The sequence below is a fragment of the Heptranchias perlo genome, unplaced genomic scaffold (genome assembly GCF_035084215.1).
Source record: "Heptranchias perlo isolate sHepPer1 unplaced genomic scaffold, sHepPer1.hap1 HAP1_SCAFFOLD_50, whole genome shotgun sequence".
In the NCBI taxonomy this organism is placed as follows: Eukaryota; Metazoa; Chordata; class Chondrichthyes; order Hexanchiformes; family Hexanchidae; genus Heptranchias; species Heptranchias perlo.
This window is the reverse complement of record NW_027139516.1, coordinates 3,821,032-3,836,465: the sequence shown is the minus strand read 5'-3', so window position 1 is coordinate 3,836,465 and position 15,434 is coordinate 3,821,032. Positions and strand designations below refer to the sequence as shown.

The 15,434-nt window shown below is 44.6% G+C and overlaps 3 non-coding genes across 3 annotated transcripts; 2 read left to right on the top strand and 1 right to left on the bottom strand.

Annotated features, from left to right (window-relative positions):
• Positions 1 to 3,126: 3,126 nt before the first annotated feature.
• trnav-uac (transfer RNA valine (anticodon UAC)) lies at positions 3,127 to 3,199 on the top strand. The gene has a single exon. It is a non-coding gene; the product is annotated as a tRNA-Val (tRNA).
• Positions 3,200 to 12,538: 9,339 nt separating this feature from the next.
• On the top strand, positions 12,539 to 12,621 carry trnal-cag (transfer RNA leucine (anticodon CAG)). The gene has a single exon. It is a non-coding gene; the product is annotated as a tRNA-Leu (tRNA).
• Positions 12,622 to 15,030: 2,409 nt separating this feature from the next.
• trnav-aac (transfer RNA valine (anticodon AAC)) lies at positions 15,031 to 15,103 on the bottom strand. Its single transcript has one exon. It is a non-coding gene; the product is annotated as a tRNA-Val (tRNA).
• Positions 15,104 to 15,434: the final 331 nt, after the last annotated feature.

The following is a 15,434-nucleotide window of genomic DNA, read 5'->3' as shown; positions in this document are numbered from 1 at the left end:
GGCTCAGGAAAACCCGGGGAGGTGGCATCCCGCTCACCGAGCCTTTCCAGCAGCATTTATCTTACCAAGCACTGGAGTGAGTGAAACTTTCTCCGGGGGGGTCTCAGTGTGGAAAGGATGGCGAGTGAACGAGACATTTGTCAGTCAGGGTAGCCGAGCGGTCTCAGGAGCTGCGTTCAGGTCCCCTGAATATCGGAGATTAAGGGGTGATCTAATTGAGCTGTTTAAGATGAATAAGGGAGTTGATTGGGTCGATAGCGAGAAACTACTTCCTCTGGTGGGGAGAGTCCAGAACAAGGGGGCACAACCTTAAAATTAGAGCTCGGCCGTTCAGGGTGATGTCAGGAAGCACTTCTTCACACAAAGGGTCGTGGGAATCTGGAACTCTCTCCCACAAAAGTCTGTTGAGGCGGTGGGTCAATACGAAATTTCAAAACGGACATTGATCGATTTTTGTTCGGCAAGGGTATTAAGGATTCTGGAACCAAGGCGGATAGATGGAGTTAAGATACAGATCAGCCATGATCTAATTGAATGGCGGAACAGGTTGAGGAGCTGAATTGTCTACTCCTGTTCCTATGCAACAGGTTCGTGTAGCTGAATGGACTTCTCTTGTTCCTATGTAACATGCTCGAGGGGCTGAAAGGACTTCTCTTGTTACTATGTAACATGGTCGAGGGGCTGAATGGACTCATCTTGTTCCTATGTAACATGCTCGAGAGGCTGAATGGACTCCTCTTGTTCCTTGGTAACATGCGCGAGGGGCTTAATGGCGTCCAGATCCTGTATAACAGTCTCGAATGGCAAAATGGCCTCCTCCTGTTCTCAGTGCAACAAGCTCGAGGGGCTTAATGGCCGAGTCCTGTTCCAGTGTAATAGGATCGAGGTGCTGAATGGCCTTCAGTTCCGGTATAACACGCTCGAGGGGCTGAGTGGCCTCCTCCTGTTCCTATGTAACAGGCTTGAGGAGCTGATTGGCCACCAGATCTGGTGTAAAGTGCTCCAGGTGCTGAATGGCATCCTCCTGTTGCTATCTGACAGGCTTGAAGGGTTGAATGGCGTCTAGTTCCTGTATAACAGGCTCAAAGGGCTGAATGGCCTTCAGTTCAAAGATAACAGGCTCGAGGGGCTGAATGACCTCTTCCTTTTGATATTTGACAGGCTTGAGGGGTTGATTGGCCTACAGTAGCTGTATAACAGGCTCGAAGGGCTGAATGGCCTCCCCCTGATTCTATGTAACAGGCTTGAGGGGATGATCGGCCTCCAGTAACGATGAAACGGGCTGGAGGGGCTGAATGGCCTCCTCCTTTTCCCGTGTAACAGCCTTCAGAGGCTGAATGGCCTTCAGTTTCCATATAAGAGGCTTGAGGAGCTCAATGGCCTCCTTCTGTTCCTGTCGAACAGCCGTGAAGGACTTGCCGCCATTTTGTCCAAGATGGCCGCCGTGCTTACAGACATTTTGTCCAAGATGTCCGGCGAACTTGCCACCATTTTGTCTAAAAACTAGAGCCGGACCTTTCAGGAGCAAGATTAGAAAACATTTCTACACACAAAGGGTGGTGGAAGTTTGGAACTCTCTTCTACAAACGGCAATTGATACTAGCTCAATTGCTAAATTTAGATCTGAGATAGATAGCTTTTTGGCAATCAAATGTATTATGGGATATGGGCCAAAGGCGGGTATATGGAGTTAGATCACAGATCTTATCAAATGGCGGAGCAGGCACGAGGGGCTGAATGGCCTACTCCTGTTCCTATGTTCCGATGATATTATTTATATGGAACTCCGACAGGCATTTGATAAGGTTCCACACAAGAGACTGTTGGAAAAAATGAAAGTGCATGGAACTTGAGGCAATGTATTGACATGGGTAGAGAATTGGTTCGCAGATAGGAGGCTGAGAGTAGGGATCATGGGTACATACTCCAATTGGCAGCATGGGACAAGTGGTGTCCCCCAGGGATCTGTAACTGGCGTCTCAGCTTGTCACTATATTTATCAATGACTTAGATGAAGGAACAGAGAGTCGTATATCCAAGTGTGCTGATGACACTAAGTTCGGTGGTACAGTAAGTAGTGTGGATGCGAGTGGAAAGTTGCAAAGGGACATTGATAGATTAAGTGAGTGGGCAAAACTATGGCAGATGGAGTTCAATGTGGGGTAATCCACTTTGGACCAATGGTCAGGGTATTTTCCAAATGGTAAGAAGCTCGGAACTGTGGAGATGCAGAGAGAATTAACGGTTCATTTACAAAAATTAGTAAAAGCTAACGGACGGGTCCAAAAATAATTAAAAAGGCTAACGGAATGTTAGCCTTTATCTCAGGGGGCTGGAATATAAAGAAGTGGAAGTTATGTTCCAGTTATATAAAGCTCTGGTTAGACTGCGTCTGGAGTAACTGCGTTCAATTTTGGGCACTGAACCTCAGGAAGTATACATTGGCCTTGGAGGGGGTGCAGAGCAGATTCACCAGAATGTTACCAGGGCTAAAAAGGTTAAATTATGAGGACAGGCTGCATAGACTGCGCTCGTATTCCCTCGAGTATAGAAGATTGAGGGGGGGTCTGAGCGAGGTGTTTAAATAATTCGATAGAATAGAGAGAGAGAATCAATTTCCTCTGTGGAATCAAGAACGAGGGGGACATAACCTTAAAATTAGAACCATGCCATTCAGGTTCGAAATCAGGAAGCACTTTTTTACACAAAGGGCAGTAGAAGTCGGGAACTCTGTCCCCCAAAAGGCTGTGAATGCTGGGGGTCAATTGAAGCTTTCAAGACTGAGCTCGATCGATTTTTGTTGGGTAAGGGTATCGAGGGATAGGGAGCAAAGGCGGGTAAATGGATTTCAGTTACAGATCACCTGTGATGGAATTGAAGGGCAGAACAGGTTCAAGGGGCGAAATGGCCTCCTCCTGTTCCCTGTGGAAATGTTGAGAAAATGCTTTGTTGAGGCTGTGACGTCAGGGTCAACCCCTGTCCAAACAAGGCAGGCCACATTTGGGAGTTTAATAACTTTGAAATGAACATTTTTCTTTTGTGACTTCTGCAACTTCGATCAATTGAATAGTTATGAAAGAGAGTCAATGCAGTCATTCGAACTTCTGGCTAATGACTGAAGCCGAAGTTTCTGTAGTGTAGTGGTTATCACGTTCGCTTTACACGCGAAAAGTCCCCGGTTCAATCCCGGGCAGAAACATTATGTTGGAGCAAATTTATGTTATCTCTGTGAAATAGCCGGTCCTGTTAAATTTAACACAAATTCGTGGTCTCACGAGCATTGAACATTTTAAACCAACCCCTTAAAAATCCACTGTGTCAAATGAGAAGGGATAAAAAGTTCATCGCACAAAATAAATTATTAAACTTTTCCAACTTCCTTCAGTCGCCTTTCATTCTGCTAAATAACGTTATCGGTTAATTAATGGTGATGAAAACAATGATTGTTTTTTTTTCTTCTCACAGACTTTGAGTCAGTTCATGCGATTTACTTAACAAGTGTTCAAAATTTACTTGCCTGATCGGGAATCGAGCCCGGGCCGCGGCGGTGAGAGCGCCGAATCCTAACCACCAGACCACCAGACAACTCTATTAACACCCTTATCAGATGTAGCATGGATTTCCCTTTCTCTGTGATTCAGCTTTTAATTTGTTTTCGCTCTTGATTGCGGATATTCCCGTGATTAAATAGGAGTAAAGTACAATAGGCTCAGGAAACGGCAACGCATCTAACTCGAAATCAGAAGGCTGCGTGTTCAAATCACGTCGGGGTCACACTTGTTCTTCGCGCTGGTTGGAGTCTGAATAATTAGGCAATTCATATTGCATTGCCTTTTTCGCTTTTTACAGAACCCTGCTCTGAATTCTGCCTCACCAGTTCCCCAGTGTCAGGGAGAGAAGCGTCTGATTCCCTCATTTATTTTTTGCAAGAAACATGCGCAAACATGCTTATTAATTCATAATCAGCCTGCAGCTCCACACGCAGAGAGATAAACACAGCCAGAGAGACAGGCAAACACCGGGAAATAGACAAACCTGTTTCTCAGAAAATTGCCTGTACCTCCACGGTCGAATGTAAAGGCTTTTGTTGTTCACTTTCGTTCCACACCTTGGAATTCAGGAGAATCTGGTACATGGTTTGTCGGACAAGGCACGGGCGCGATGGCCCGAATGGCCTGCTTCTGAGCTGTATCCTTCCACGATTCGAAACTCAGCGCCTGGGGCGAAGCCAGCAGCTGCCTCGCTGCAATAATGGACCAAATGGAAACATTTTTGCAGGCCCGGCGAATTCAGTCGGTAACACATGGTTGTGGGTTCGAATCCCACGTTGGGCGAATTCTGTTTTTAGCTTTTCCGCTGCTTTCGCGAGTGAACCCTCCGCTTGCTTGACTGTCAGTGCAAGAGACGAGTCTGTCAGTGCCGCGCAGTGTGCAATGGTCAAAACTTTAAAAGGAGCAGAAGGTTATTCGGGGTTCAGATACACAAACCTCTCTGATGAGCCTGAGATTTTGTCAGAGGTTGCTGCCTCCCCTGCATCTCTTGCTCTCTTAAGAGGCACTTGCTCCGGTTTCAATTTACAAACTGGGTGAATTGTTGATCGGGTGTAGAAGAGCTGGTTTGTGATCTGAGCAGGAGACTCAACGGCCCCGGGTGAGACAGAGAAAAAAATCCGTCCAGTCCCGGCCCCAATCTGCGGATGTGGAAGAAAACACGGGAGGAGAGTGCGGTGTGAGGTCCCTGTCAAACCAACTGCCCGAACAAAGCTGGCCACAGTCACAGAATCAGAATGGCTACTCCCTGAGGGTGGGGGAGAGCCGATTCACGTGGAAAAGGATCCGGACGAGAATGATCTGATTCATCAGGTTAGGGGAGGGAAATTAGGGAGATCCTTCGGAACGTTAATTATTTCAAAATGAAGACTTTTTCCTGTGCAACTTGTATGTTTTGATGAATGACATTTTTGTATAAAGGCATCCGTGGAGAAGGATTGAGAGCTTTTCGGACGAGAGGGGAAACTGAGGAGATTTTTTTTCACACCGAGGGTTGTTACGATCTGGTAGCCACTCCCTGAAAGGGTGGTGGAAGCAGCTTTCATCGGAACTTTCAAAAGGCAATTGGACAGGTACTTGAAGAGGACTGATTTGCAAGGCTACGGGGAAAAGGCTGGGTTTTTTGGACTAAATTGGACAGCTCTTTCAAAGAGTAGGCACGGCAACACGGCCGAATGGCCTCCTTCTGTGCTGTATTGGTCCATGATTCTATTCCATGATTTTAGTGTGGGACAGGACAGGTGTTGTTTCAAGAGAAGTAAAACTGTCCCAATCAGAGAAGAGAGAGGTGACTGGTCAGTTCCCCTGTCCAGTATAAGTCACCAGCGGTTTTTTGTGGTGTAGCGGTTACCAGTTCGCTTTACACGCGAACGGCCCTTGCAATTTATGTTGCAATTGCTGTTTACATTCTATATCAATGACTGAGATGAGGGGACCGAGTGTAATGTATCCAAGTTTGCTGATGATACAAAGGTAGGTGGGAAAGTAAGCCGTGAGGAGGACGCAAAGGGAGGTGGACAGGTTAAGTGATTGGGTAAGAAGGTGGCAGTTGTGGTATAAGGTGGGAAAATGTGAAATTATCCACTTTGGTAGGAAGAATCGAAAGCAGAATACTTTTTAAAAGGTGAGAGTCCAATATATGTTGGTATTCAGAGGGAGTTGTGTGATTTAATTGAGGTGTACAAAATTATGAAGGGCTGAGATAGAGTGGATGGGATGGACCTATTTACCTTAGCAGGGAGGTCAATAACCAGGGGGCATAGATTTAAAGTGATTGGTGGAAGGATTAGAGGGGAGCTGAGGAGAATTATTTTTACCCAGAGGGTGGTAGGAGTCTGGAACTGACTGCCTGAAAGGGTGGTCGAGGCAGAATCCCTCGTTACATTTAAATAATACTTGGATATGCACCTGAAGTGGCGTAACCAAAAAGGCTACGGACCGAGCGCTGGAAAGTAGAATTCGGCTGAGTGGCGCATTTTCGGCCATGATGGGCCGAATGACCTCCTTCTGTGTTGAACATTTGCTGTGATTCTCCAAAATTGGCATTTGATTTTTTTTAACAGCAAGTCTTCTGATCAGGAATCGAACCAAGGTTGTAGCAGTGAAAGCGCCGAATCCTAACCACGACACCACCAGAAAACACATGTCAGGTTTCTAAATATATCTGGGAGTGTTTGTATTAGGTTCAAATAATATTTCTGGTTTTGTGACTCTGTTCGTTGCAAATGTATTTACATATACCTGTAATATTTATTTATTTATTGGGGTGTATATATTCTGAAGCTACTTTTGGCGCTGATAAGAGTCTGTATAATTCCGCAATTCATGCTTCAGTTGCGTTTTCACTGGTTCCCCAGTGTCAGGGACGGAAGTGTCTGATGCCCTCTTTTATTTAATGTTACGAACAGAAGACAAACACTCGTATTCGTTCAAAATCAACCTGCAGATGGACACACACACACAGATAAACGCAGCCAATGATATGGAGGTTATTTTGGGATTGCTGCACATGGACACCCAGGGGCGAGTTTACTGCAATGACAGACAAGAGTGGTTGGGTTTCTCAGGCCCGGCTCGCTCAGTCGGAAGAGCATAACACCCTCAATCTCAGAATCGTGGATTCGAGCTCCCCGTTGGGCGAATTCGCTTTTAAACTTTTTATGTTGCTTTCAGGGGCGAACCCCAGCTCTGACTCCACCCCCGACCTCCCGTGCAGTGTCACCGCGCACATTGTGGCTGCGCCCGGGCTGATTTCTCTCTCTCTCACCCGGGACCGCTGAGTCTGCTGCACCGTGATCACCAAATCACCCAGTTTGTAAATTTAAACCGGAACAGGTGCCTCGCAAAGGGCAAGAGAAGTCGGGAAGGCTGCAACCTCTGACAAAATCTCATTCCCATTAGAGATTTGTGTATCTGAACCCCAAACACTTTCTGCAACTTTTACAAGTTTTGACATTCACTGTACAGGACGCGGCACCGAGAGACTCGTCTCTGACACACACAGTGATGCGTCGGGCCGTTTTCACTCGGAAAACAGCTATTGTGATATTGTGATATTGTCTTAGACTCCCGCACCAGCGGAAAGCGTTTGTCTATCTACCTTTCAAAATCATAAAAAGCCTTCTATATTCCAGGGAATACAAGTATGTAACCGCTCCTCATAATTTAACCCTTCGAGCCCTGCTAACATTCTGGTAAATCTGGGCTGCGCTCCTTCCAAGGCCTTTCAGAGTAAAAGGGAATAAAACTTGAAATGAGCGTCACTGAGGATCAGTTTTCTCTCACTCAAAGTTATCTGTCTAGTGAAGTAAAAGATGCAGCTTTTCAAGAATAAGGGAGCAGCCACTGTCCCCCTTTTTGGCAGGAGAAAGAAAACTCCTCCCTGGATGTTTACGGAGAGCAAGTTTCAACATAATGTTTACGCTCGAGAACCTTCCGCTTGAAAGCAAATGCGATAACCGCTACACTAAGGAAACCGCTACTTTCTCATTAAAAACAATGGGGAACTGACTTAGTCTCCTGTCTCTGTTCTGATTTGGAATGTGTTGCTTCTCCGTCCAGCAACACTTAATATGTTACAACACAGAAGGAGATCATTCGGCCCATCGTGCCTGTGCTAGCTCTGTAAAAAAGCTATCCAAGTAGTCTCACCACGCATAAGCTCTTTCCTCATAAGCCCTGCAATTTATTTTCCTTTTCAAGTATTTATCCAATCCCCTTTTGAAAGTTACTATTGAATCTGCTTCCACCGGCCTTTTAGGCAGCGCATTCCAGATCATAACAACTCGCTGTGTAAATTATGTTCCCTCATGTCGCCTCTGGCTCTTTTGCCAATTACCTTAAATCTGTGTCCTCTGGTTACCGACGCTTCTGCCACTGAAAACAGTTTCTCCTTATTTGCTCTATCAAAACCTTTCATAATTTTGAACAACTCTATCAAATCTGAAGTCCCTCATCCCTGTTACCATTCCAGTAAATCTCTGCACCCTCTCCAAGGCCTTGATATCTTTCCGAAAGTGCGGTGCGCAGAATAGAAGACAATACTCCAGCTGCAACCAAACCAGTGTTTTATAAACGTTTAGCATAAATTTGCTGCTTTCGTATTCCATGCCTCCATTAATAAAATCCATTTCACCAGGCAGTCTATGTCCTCCTGAAGTCTGATAGTATCCACCACATTGTTTACTGAATTCCCGAGTTTCGTGCCATCTGCAAACTTTGAAATTATACCCTGAATACCCAAGTCCAGGTCATTAGTGTGTGTATCAAAAATGAAAACTTTTTGCAGTGTGACTTGTGTGATTTTAAGCCGAGTTCATGTAACATCGTCTCATAATTTAACGCATTGCACCCTGGTAACAATCTGGTGAATCTGTGCTGCACTCCTTCCAAGGCCAATATATCCTTTCAGATTCAAAGGGTATAAACTTGAAACAAGCGTCACTGTGGATCAGTTTTCGAGTGAAATAAAAGAAAGCGCTTTTAAAGAATGAGGATGCAGCCACTATCGCCCCTTTTGACAAGCCTATTTTGTGTCACTTTATCAAACACCTTTGAAAGGCCATAAACACAACATCAACCACATTCCACTCATCGGCCCTCTCTGTTAACTCATCACAAAACTCAATCACGATTTGCCTTTAACAAATCCACAGGGGCTTTCTATTATCAATCCACACTTGTCCAAATAACTATTAATTTTGTCCCAGATTATCATTTCTAAAAGCTTCCCACCACCGTGGTTAAACTGACTGACCTGTAGTTGCTGGGTTTATCCTTACACCCTTTTTTGAACATCTACAATTCTCCAGTTCTCTGGCACCAAACCCTGTATCTAAGGAGGATTGAAAGATTATGGCCAGGACCTCTGCAATTTACACCCTTACTGCCCTCAGCAACCTAGGATGCATCCCCTTCGAACCAGGTGACTTTAAGTACAGCCAACCTTTCTACTATCTCCTCTTTATCAATTTTCACCCCATCCAGTGTCTCAGCTACCTCCCCATTTGCTGTGCTTTAGGCAGCATTTTCTTCCTCGGTAAAGACATGCAGAATACTCATTTAGTACCTCAGCCATGCCCTATGCCTTCATGCGCAGATCTCCTTTTTGGCCCCTAATCGGACCACCCCTCCTATTACTACTCGTTTAAGATTTATATGCCTATAAAAGTCTTTTAATGACTTGATGAAGGGATCGAGTTTAATGTATCCAAGTTTGCTGATGATACAAAGCTCGGTGTGAAAGTAAGCTGTGAGGAGGACACAAAGAGTCTGTAAAGGGATATAGACAGGTTAAGTTTGTGGGCAAGAAGGTGGCAGATAGATTATAATGTGGGGAAATGTGAGGTTATTAACTTTGGTAGGAAGAACAGAAAAACAGAATATTTTTGAAATGGTGAGAAACTATTAAATGTTGATGTCCAGAGAAACTTGGGTGTCCTGGACACCTGAACTCCAGGTTGTGCTAACCTAGTATAAGCATCTTAAACCTGATGACAGAGAAAGGCTAAATAAACACTCAGACATTAAACAATCCTCGGTGGTTTCGGAGGATCAGCAAAGTGGGATGGTTTACGACCATGAGTTTAGATCAGTGGTGCTTACGTGCAGAACAATGCAGCTGAATCGTACAAAGATAGGGCATGCTCCCTTCTCAAATGTTCGAGCTCTCAATAGGGGACAGTCAGAAGTCGATTGCCACAGGCAGTCCGCAAAGGTCAGGTCTGATATACCTGGATTCGCAGACAGGTCAGGTTGTGTCGATTACTTGTTATTAATGTAATCTGTAGACAGTTGTATTAAAATAATAATACTGTTGAATGTAATGTTGGAGATAGCTGCAGTGAAAATCTGTTGTAAGTCAATCTATTAAACTTGCTATTTTGTAACCACTCGGGCTAAAATCAAGTGGAAGTTATTGTTGATGGATTAACAACCCATAGTTGCGACAGTAAAGGGAGAAATCCGCTTACAAACATTCACTTGACATATAAACATCACACCCATAGTTTATATTTTCACACGTTCTTTTTTGCAGTTCGAACCAAAGTCCAAACATCGAAAGTCCACGTGTTTTTCAGAAGTTTCCTGTCCTGTTATGTATTTTGAGCAGTTTCCAACATCTTTTTCCTGTGATGTGATAATTCTGGGTGCAGGATGACTGCAATTGGATTTGCTGCAGTCCGCTGACAGCAGGCGATGGCAGCAAGCGTCATGCTGCTGCTGACAGGTGAAGGCTCCTTCTGATTCTGCCTGACATCCGGTGGGAGTGGGCGGGGATTTGTAAGCCAATACATTCCACCAAGAGAGGAGAAATAAAGCGGTGGTTGATAAACATTGATATAAACAAGCACACCTTTGAGCACCCAGGCCTCGTGGCGCAACGGTATCGCGTCTGACTTCAAATCAGAAGGTTATGTATTCAAATCACGTCGGGGTCACAGCTCTTTTCCTTTAGAGGTGGTTTGTATAATTCCGCAAATAATCTTTTCTTTGCGTCTTCACAATGAACAGAACCCTGCTCTGAAGTTTGCCTCTGTTTCCCCAGTGTCAGGGAGGGAAGCACCTGATGCCCTCATTTATTTAATGTAATAAACAGAAGACAAACACACGTCTTCGTTCAGAAACCACCCTGCAGGTGGACACATGGTGAGATAAACACAGGGCAGAGATGCAGACAGTATCCGGAAACATAGGGAAATAGACAAGAGAAATAGATTGAGCGCTTTGTTATCAGAAAATTGTCCGAACCTCCACGGTCAATGAAAGGGCTTTTGTTGGTCGGTTTCCCATTGCACCTTAGAATTCAGGAGAACTTGGTGGATGGTTGATTCGGTTCCCTTGTCCCCCACCAGCGGAAAATGTTTTTCGATCCCACCCGACTAACTCCTTTCAAAAGCCACTCTGTCCAAAGACAATATATCCTTCCAGATTAAAAGGGAATAAAACTTGAAATGAGCGTCAATGTGAATCAGTTTTCTCTCAATCAAAGTTATCTGTTTCATGAAGTAAAATATGCAGCTTACAAAGAATAAGGGAACAGCCACTGTCTCCCTTTTTGGCAGGAGAAGAAAATCGATCAGGATGCTTATGGAGACCAAGATCCAACATAAAGTTTCCACCCACGAACGAACTGAGGAAATTTTGCGTATCAAGCAAACGTGATAACCGCTGCATTACGCAAACCAATAGAATTTTGAATAACACAATGGGCAACTGAATGGTGTCCCCTCTCTGCTCGTACTTGGAATATTTCGAGTACAGCAAGAGATACAGACAGTGGCTGCTCCCCCTTTTCATTAAAAAACTCTCAGGGTAGTGGGTTTGAGCCCCACGTTGGGCGAGTACTGTTTTAAACTTCTATGCTGCTTCCAGCGGTAAGCCCCAACTCTGACACTTCCCCCCGCCCCCTCCGTCACACCGCGCACGATGGGGCCGCGCCCGGGCTGAATATCTCCAATTAGGTTTCCGCCCTTGTCGCAGCATGAAATGGTCCTTATCAAAGTCACAAATGATGCCCTATGTGACTACCACCATGATAAACTATCCCTCCTCATCCTTCTCAAATACAATATCTCACCGTGCTGTTTTGCTGTTAGACTAGTTTCCTCTCTCTGCTTTTATTTGGAATGTGTTGCTTTTCCATCTGATAACACTTGGTATCATCGTATTATGTTAGTCCACAAGAGGAGATCATTCGGCCCATCGTGCCTGTGCCGGGTCAAACAAACGTATTCGTTCAAAATTCGTTCAGAGATAGATTGAGTGCTTTGTTATCAGAAAATTGCCTGAACCCCGACAGTCTACAGCTTTCCTCCTCGCTATCAACCACACGGCCTATTTTTGTGTCACCCGCAAATTTGTTAATCATGCCCCCTATTTCAAGTCCAAATCGTTAATGTATACCACAAAAAGCAAAGGACCAAGTACCGAGCGCTGCGGCACCCCACTGGAAACAGCCTTCCAGCCGCAAAAACACCCGTCGACTATTACCCTTTGCTTCCTGCCACTGAGCAAATTTTGGATCCAACAAGCCACATTCCCTTGGATCCCATGGGCCTTTACTTTTTTGACCAATCTGCCATGTGGGAAATTTTCAAAAGCCTTGCTAAAATCCATGTAGACTACATCAATTGCGCTACCCTCATCGATCCTCCTTGTCACCTCCTCGAAAAATTCAATCAGGTTCGTCAGACACGACCTCCCCTGAACAAATCCATGCTGACTGTCCTTGATAAGTCCGTGCCTTTCGAAGTGACAGTTTATCCTGTCCCTCATTTGAAATGGAGTTTTTCTCCTGCTTGCTGCAATAACAGATAAGGCGGTTATCAGTGCTCAGGCCCGGCGAGCTCAGTCGGTAGAACATGAGACTTTTAATCTCAGGATCGTGGGTGCGAGCCCAACGTTGAGCGAGGACCATTTTCAACTTTTATGCTTCTTTCACTGGCCAACAGTGCAGAAATAATGCAGAATAAAGCATGCTATTGGTAGTCTGAATGGCCGAGCGGCCTAAGGCGCTGCGTTCAGGTCGCAGTTTCTTCTGGAGGCGTGGGTTTGAATCCCACTTCTGACAGTGCTGATTTTTACCAAGACGTGGAAATATTTTATTTGTGGATTGGGCTGCAGCTGATTTTTCTGCCAAGTTGATTTACTCCTCCCACAAAAGCAACTGGCTTTGGAATGGATATGTGACTTGAGAAGTATTGAATGGTGAAATGTTTGACATATTAATGACCTGGAGAAAGAAATAGAACAGCAGTGGGAAGCAATAAAAACGCTGATCAATAGAGTCCAGGAGAAACATATCCCACGACAAGAAAAAACTAGCCAGAAATGACACACCAGGGTTGAATCAAGAAATAAGGACAAAATTGAAACGAAAGAAAAAGGCCCACACTAGACAATAAAGGAGAGAGGGGAATGTGAAAAGACTGGGAAATAAGTCTCACGAACTATTAGAAGGACAAAAAGGAATATCAAAAAAGCGAAGTATTCTGGACACATCAACAGCCAAAGAAAATTTAGGATTGGAATAGGGCCACTAAGGGATACACACGACAAACTCACAGAAATGACAGCGAAATGGCAGAAATATGAAATAATCACTTTTCTTCAGTATTTACCAGGGAGACTAATATTGTGGGCATGACAGGAGAAGAAGAGATCAAAAAAAGTATAAAGACATTAAAGATCGAAAGGGGGGAGATAATTGATCAACTAATCAAACTTAGAGAGGAAATTTCCTGTTCGGAGCCTAACCAGAGTTTCAAACCGCTCAGCCACGCTAATTTCCGTATTACTGTTCAGGAGCTCATTTCACAGGGACACGATTACTGCGCTCCATTTAGGGAGGCTCAGTGACAGGTGGAAATTGATCTATTAATAGAATTATAGAATAGGACAGCGCCATTCGAATGCCATTCGGCCCATCGTGTCTGTGCCAGCTCTCTGAAAGTGCTGTCCAGTTAGTCCCACTCTCCTGCTGTTTCCCCATAGACCAGAAAAAGTTTCCATCCAAGCGTTTATCCAATTCCCTTTTGAAAACTGTGAGTTAAGAAAAACAATATTGAAAGGGGTGCTGGGGCCTCTGCAGCGTCGATGTAGAGTGTGTGATGATTGAAGTGATCAAGATGGTTGCTTTACACATGGTATGATGTGCAATCATCCTGAAATATCTTCAATATCGAAAAGAAATTGAATTGCAAACCTGATGGACAAACACTGGAAAACAAGTCACGAGTGAACGCAAATCATCTGGGACTCGTTTTCAGCCTCACGGCACTTTAAGTAAAGTAAAATAACTTTGCTTTGAAAAGATTTGGAATTTGCATCTGTGCCTTTATCTGTTCCATGTCTTAAAGTTGCTCTCGGCTGATGATGTACACGCCTCTGCTCCCTCTATTGAACAAGAAAGGAGGTGTTTGACGATGACGGGACCTGTTGGTTATGAGCTCATCCTTTGCATTGAGTGGGTTCGCGTCTTTTAAACGGTATCAGCTTTAGCCCAGCGGTGAACTTCGCAGCAAACAAGTTCATCACCGTCTCACCGTGGGCGCTGACTGCCATGTGTATTGTTATTTCTTTCAGACCTGAATAAATCGTAACCGTGATTTAAAATTTGCACTCAATGATTTTTAGATTGTCGCCTTTAAATGTTTCAAAGGCGACTCCTAATTTATGATAGTCCGGCCATTTCACCAGCCGTGTTGAAAACAAAACATGTCTCTGCTTTTCGCGTCTTTTTTCGAAAGGCAAAAAATATATTTCCCGTGACCTCTGAAGGATGGGCAAGTACATTTCAGAAAGCAGAAACAAGTTCACCTAACTTAAATCGTCTGACCACGTTAAAGGCGATATATACAGATATATATGTATATATACATATATGCAAGTAGTTGCTGCCTGTTTCTGTGGTTCTCTTTCTTCTGTGTGTCTATCTGCAGGGCGATTTTGAATCAATACCAGTGTTCGTGTCAGTTTGTTGCATGAAATAAATGAGGGTATCAGGCGCTCCCCTCCCTGCCACCAGGTCGGTGCTGAGTCAGGGTTTAGACCAAACTTCTGTTTTTTTGGTGAAAAAGCAATTAAAACCTTCATTCGGGAATTATCCAGTCTCATGTGAGCGGTGAAAGAAACAGTGACCCCGATGTGATGTGAACTCGCAGCCTTTTGATCTGGAGTCAGAACTTTGCGCCACGCACTCTGAAGACAGGATCCTGGATGTTATTATATATATGAATGTTTCTCAAACACCGTTTCATATATTGGGTGAAAAGAGAGGGCTTATCAAATCTCCGCCAGATCCCACCGGCTGTGAGACAGTATTGGAAGCAGCCTTCACCCCCAATATCGCGCTGGCTTTCATCGCCTGCTCTCAGCGGACTGCATGAACAGGGCTGGGAGATATGGACTTTGTTCATATCATTCAGCAATGTGAATCGTTAAATATTTAATCATTTTTAATGGGGACAAGGTTTCAAAATGCTTCCGCCCGGTGTCGAACCGGGGACTTTTCGCGTGTTAGGCGAACGTGATAACCACTACACTACGGAAACCTGATGTCTCAGTGGCCGCGTTAGGGATATAACCCCTCAGCCAAACAAATTTCCGTGTTACTGTTCAGGTGCTAATTTCACACGGATACTTTTACTGCGCAGTGTTTCTGAAGGCTGCAGAGAAGGATCGGTGGCGATGGTCAGGCAGGGAATCCCAGAGCATCGCGCCCACACAAACATTTCACTGTTTTTTTCATGTTATTGATATCCACCGCACTGTAAATTATGACGAATCAGGCATGCTCAGATCACATTGTTCACAGAGTGTTTTCTTGCAGCCGAATCACACATTAGAAAACTTGAAAAGAGATTAAAGCCATTTAAAGAGCTC